The sequence below is a fragment of the Trichechus manatus genome, unplaced genomic scaffold (genome assembly GCF_000243295.1).
Source record: "Trichechus manatus latirostris isolate Lorelei unplaced genomic scaffold, TriManLat1.0 scaffold00029, whole genome shotgun sequence".
Lineage (NCBI taxonomy): Eukaryota > Metazoa > Chordata > Mammalia > Sirenia > Trichechidae > Trichechus > Trichechus manatus.
The window spans coordinates 6,515,061-6,520,997 of NW_004443965.1; positions in this window are offsets into that span (position 1 = coordinate 6,515,061).

The following is a 5,937-nucleotide window of genomic DNA, read 5'->3' on the forward strand; positions in this document are numbered from 1 at the left end:
TTCCTTAAGTGTTGTAAACTCTATCACTATGATGTAATAAGATGGATTAGCAGCAGTTGTACCGATGAGGTATACAAGATTGGATAGTGTCTTAAGCCAATCTCTTTTGAGATATAAAAGAGAGAAGCAAGCAGAGACACATGGGAACCTCATACACAAAGAAAGCAGTGCTGGGAGCAGAGCGTGTCCTTTGGACCTGGGGTTCCTGTGCAGAGAGGCTCCTGGACCAAGGGAGGATTGCTGGCGCAGACCTTCCTCCAGAGCCAATGGAAAGGGCGTTCCCCTGGAGCCGATGCCCTGGGTTTGGACTTGTAGCCTGCTGGACTGTGGGAGAATGAACTTCTCTTTGTTGAGGCCATTCACTTGGTGTTCCTCTTGGAGCAGCACTAGATGACTAAGACAGCTGGTATTTATATTTGTTTCTGTCTTCCTTCCTTCTTTAATATTTATTAGAAACTGGTTTATAACCATTTTAGAAAAAAAAAACCCATTACTTATTGGATAGGAGCAGGGGTTATCGTACTGTAAGTTGCAAGTTTAAATAATTTGCTTTAAATAATCAAATTTAAATAATTTAATTACTGCAGAGATTGGACTTTTTTCCCACGCAGTGGCTAACAAGTTATAGTTCCTCTTTTACCATCTGGTATTTTTTTCATCAATTTGTAAAAGACCTTCTATAATGAGGTGTTTACCCCAGGTTTATAGTATGTGCTGCAAATATGCATTCCCACAATTGGCTTCCTAAGTCTTTTTTTCCCCAGGCACACTGGAGTCACTGACCCTCTGAGGATGAACCCTGGCTGATTCATTTGCCTTAGGCTTTGCAAAGCTCCTCATTCCAACACCATCAAGATTGAACTTCAAAGCTGACTAGCATCACTAGCATGCATGTCCCTGAGGTCACTATTTTTCAGCCAGACCCAGAGACAAGAAACTTATCCACATCTGCTTTCTGCTAACCAGGCACTGCTGCTATCTGCCGGGCAGGCACTATCTTTCAAACTGGAGTTACCACTCTAAACCTCCAGCCTCTTGTGAAATGGTTTAATGTATGATTAGAGACTTTTAAGCTCTCTTTTTCCTTAAAAAGGGACCCAAAAGGGGGAGAAAACGTGCAGCAAGATAGATTTTATCTAAAACAAATTTCAGTTAAGCACCTAAAACAAACAAACAAAAAACCAGTTGATTCCTACTCATGATGACCCAATGTGCTTCAGAGTAGAACTGTGCTCCATAGGTTTTCAATGGCTGTGATCTTTCAGAATAGATGTCAGGCCTTCTTCCAAGGTGCCTCTGGGTGGATTCGAACCACCAACCTCCCACCTTTCAGTTAATAGCAGAGCACCTCACCATATGCACCATTCAGGGACCCCTACATTAAACATTGCTCCAGAAAGTGATTTTAAAACAGGATATGAGAATTGAATTGTCTGAGTGCATGAACCTCCAACCTGGCCAAATTTTGTCTCAGAGCCATCTCTTAAGGCTCCGCTACTCAAAGAGTGATCCAAGGACCAGCAATATGGATATCACCTGGAAACTCGTTAGACCTGCAGATCCGCCTAGACCTACTGCATCAGAACCTGAAGTTTGTAACAAATTCCCAGGTGATTTGTAGGTATAGGAAATTTGAGAAGCACTGTCTTAAAACAATGATATCAACTTTGACTCACATTAGAATCTCCAACCATTGCCATCAAGTAGATTTCAACTCTTAAAATATATCGATGCTCAGCCCCACCCCCAAAGATTCTAATTCATATTGGTCTAGTGTAGGGCTGGACATTGGAATTGTTTAAAGCTCTCTAGTTGGTTCTAGGAGCCCTGGTGGCGCAGTGGTTAAGAGCTCGGCTGCTAACCAAAAGGTCGGCAGTTTGAATCCATTAGCTGCTATTGGAAACCCTATGGGGCAGTTCTACTCTGTCCTATAGGGTGGCTATGAGTCGGAATTGACTTGACGGCAATGGGTTTAGTGGGTTCTATGTGCAGCCAGAGTTGAGAGCAACTGCCTTTTAACAAAGCAGAGTCGTTAGATAATACTGTTTTTAAAATCTGAGGTCTTCAAATTTCATGCTTCCTAATTATTATCTATTCTGAATTAATCCAAAGACCAGTTAGCACCTGAAAGACAGGAATATATTTATCTTTTTTTTTTTTTAAACATACTATCAGCCAGTTTCAAGAGCCACTAGGTATCTCCTCATAAGAAGCAAAACAAAACAAAACACATGCACACATACACACATATCTCAGTTGTGGTCTTGCCTATAAATGTATCTCAGTATTGTCAACCCCACCTTGTGATGGTTTCACTCCACTGGATGGGTCACACGGTGGCACACTAATGGCCCAATGATGTAGCCACTAACAAGGACAAAATAGCCCGACTGGCCTTACCACCTCCTGATTACTTTAGGCTGCTCTAGATGCAGCTTCAAAGTGCATCTCCCTAGCGCTCATGAGTCATTTCCTGAAGTGAGTGATGAACGCACAGCAAGTTTGGTAGGAACATACCTGCTGTGTCCTCTGAACTCAAAGACGTTGCTGAATCTGATCTCTGGTTTTCCATGTGGCTGAAGACCAGCGTGCAGTCAACAACCCCCATTATGACAAACTTGCTGCTTGATTTTCACTTCATAGTGATGCCATCATGGACAGAATCTTCTGATGTTTTGAACTGCTTCTTGGCCTGATGGTCTGAAACCTTGCTCAGAAACAGCCTGTCTCTTCCTTTTAGGTGGCATCAGCTGTGGTTTCACAGCGACTGGAGGAGAACCAGGCCTCACACAGCAATCCTAACCTGTGGGCCACACCACAGGTACCTTGAATCAATTTCGTTTGCTCCAAGACCTTGATCCCCTCACCTCTGGGGCGGCCAGAAAGCCAAAGCGGTGGCCTGCAGCTGTGAGCCAACTCTGTTTACCCCTGTGTGCTTTATAATTATTATTGGTTTCTGTCTTCTTGAAGGGATGAAAGTTGGGAAGTCTTGCATGAAAGCAGTGGTTCTCACACTTTTTGCTCTCACAATCCCTTAATACTCTTAAAAATTACATCAGCTTGTACCAGCTCATTAGAATTAAATAGTCAGGAATTTTTCAAGGCAACAGTTAAACAGTTGGAAATGCGAAACTGCCGGTGGTGGGAGTCTTGTTGTTGTTGCTGTGTGCCTTTGAGTCTATTTCCTCTCATATAGACCTATGTGACAGAGTAGAACTACCCCATCCGGTTTTCTAGGCTGTAATCTTTACAGAATCAGATCACCAGGTCTTTCTCCTACAGATGCTGGGCGTTAGCAGCCAAGTGCTGCTTGTGGGGGTTCCAAAGATCCTGGTGGGAGTCTTAACACCATGAAAATTGGCAAACACTACCAGTTGGGGCTTTTCTTTTTTTTCCTGGAGAACTGATTTACCAGCACACCGCTGGTTATCTCTATCGATATTTACCATGTTAGACATTACAATGGAGAACTTTTGAAATATTTGCTATTTCAGTTAAAAATAACAACAAAGTCATTACCTGTTAACACAAATAACATCTTTTTACAAAAAATAATTATTTCTAAAACACTAACTTGATGAGATGAATTGCATTGTTGTACCTTATTGCAAATCTCTTTAATGGCTAACTTAATAGAAGATAGTCAGATTTTCATATCTGTATCTGCATTCAATCTGTTGCACTACCACGTCATGGAGCCTCTGGAAAATTCCACTGTAGGTACACTCCAGAGAGAATGAGACTGAAAAAGGCCAAATACTATCTTAGTGTTATTAGACTAAGTTTTGACCTTTCTTTGAAAGGGCCTCAGGGTTGTATCCTTTCACCATACTTATGCAATCTGTATGTTGAGCAAATAATTCAAGAAGCTGGACTATATGAAGAACGGGGCATCAGGACTGGAGAAAGACTTATTAACAATCTGCGTTATGCAGATGACACAACCTTGCTTGCTGAAAGTGAAGAGGACTTGAAGCACTTAGTGATGAAGATCAAAGACTACACCCTTCAGTATGGATTACACCGCAACATAAAGAAAACAAAAATCTCCACAACTGGACCAATAAGCAACATCATGATAAACAGAGAAAAGATTCAAGTTGTCAAGGATTTCATTTTATTTGGATCCACAATCAACACCCACAGAAGCAGCAGTCAAGAAATCAAATGATGCATTGCACTGGGCAAATCTGCCTCAGAAGACCTCTTTAAAGTGTTGAAAAGCAAGGATGTCACTTTAAGGACCAAGGTGCGCCTTACCCAACCCATGGTGCTTTCAATCACCTCATATGCATTCGAAAGCTGGACAATGAATAAAGACGATCGAAGAATTGATGCCTTTGAATTATGGTGTTGGTAAAGAATATTGAATATACCATGGACCCCCAAAAGAACGAACAAATCTGTCTTGGAAGAAGTACAGCAAGAATGCTCCTTAGAAGCAAGAATGGTGAGACTTCGTCTCACATACTTTGGACATGTTATCAGGAGGGATCAGTTGCTGGAGAAAGGCATCATGCTTGGTAAAGTAGAGGATCAGTAAAAAGGAGGAAGACCCTCAACGAGATGGAGTGACACAGTGGCTGCAACAATGGACTCAAGCATAACAACAATTACAAAGATGGCATAGGACGGGGCAGTGTTTCTTTCTGTTGTACATAGAGTCGCTATGAGTCGGAAATGACTTGATGGCACCTAACAACAGCAACAGGGACTCTGAGAATCACTGCATAAGAGCATTTCTCCGCTTTTCTCAGCTTATGTAATAGCACCTCCTTTGTAAACACATTTATCTCCATGTACATTTGGTCTAGTAATTTTAAAAGGCACAGCCACACTATGATGTGTACCAAGAAAGGAAATTGGTGACCTTGTTTTTCCCCTTAATTCTCACCATGGCACCGATGTGAAGATAAGTCCTAGCTGAGGGTCCAGGATTAGGGACTTAAAAAACTTGGTCGTAAACACTGCTTAACTTTTTCCACTTGTTGGCGCTCAAGGCTTCCTACAGAACATGTCAACATTTTTCTTAATTTCTTAAATCTGGAAGTATAACGTAAAATTGTCCAAGTGTATATTTGACAGCCAATTATTCCATTTCCTAAAAATGCTATTTTTGACTCAGTGGAAAAAAACAAACTTTTTTTGTGTGTCAAGAAAATTCAAGTGTATTTTTTTTTTTTTAATTCAAATGTGTTTATTCTGAAAAAAATAGTAATAGAAGAGTTTAAAGGTCACTCTCTGGTTAGAGTTGGTATTCTATATCTGATGGCCATGAGCAGAGAAGACCAGCTGACTTCGTTCACTATCCATTCCTGAAATACTTGTGGTCAGAGGGGACCAGGCTTCAGAAACTTAAAAACTTCTGTGTTCACTTAAAAATTCTCTGTTAACAGAATACTTGCTAAACAGAAATAATTTTTCATTCATCTCTGGATTTTGGTTAAGATTACGAGCAATGGGAGGCACAGATGAGATCAGAGAATGGGGGAAATGGGGTCAGTGTGTTCTCTCAACCTTCTTGGGCCTAGGGGCTGCCAGCTTCCCCTAATTGCTAGCCCCTAGGGTGCTTCACAGGAGCTCTGGTGGCACAGTGGTTAAAGCACTCAGCTGCTAATCAACAGGTCAGTGGTTTGAACTCACTAGCTGCTCTGTGGGAGAAAGATGTGGCAGTCTGCTTTCGTAAACATTTCAGCCTTAGAAATCCAATGGAGGAGTTCTACTCTGTCCTTTAGGGTCACTATGAGTTGAAAACGACTCAACAGCAATGGGTTTGGTTTTCTGGGGGGTTTGGCGTGCTTCACCATCCTTTGGTTCCCTTAACCCTGTCCACACCTCTGTAAATTGCCTCTTCATTAAACACCCTTCAGTTAAACCCTTAAAAATGTGCCATCTTGCCAGGGTCCTGCAAGACACAATAATTGTTTTAAACAGAAC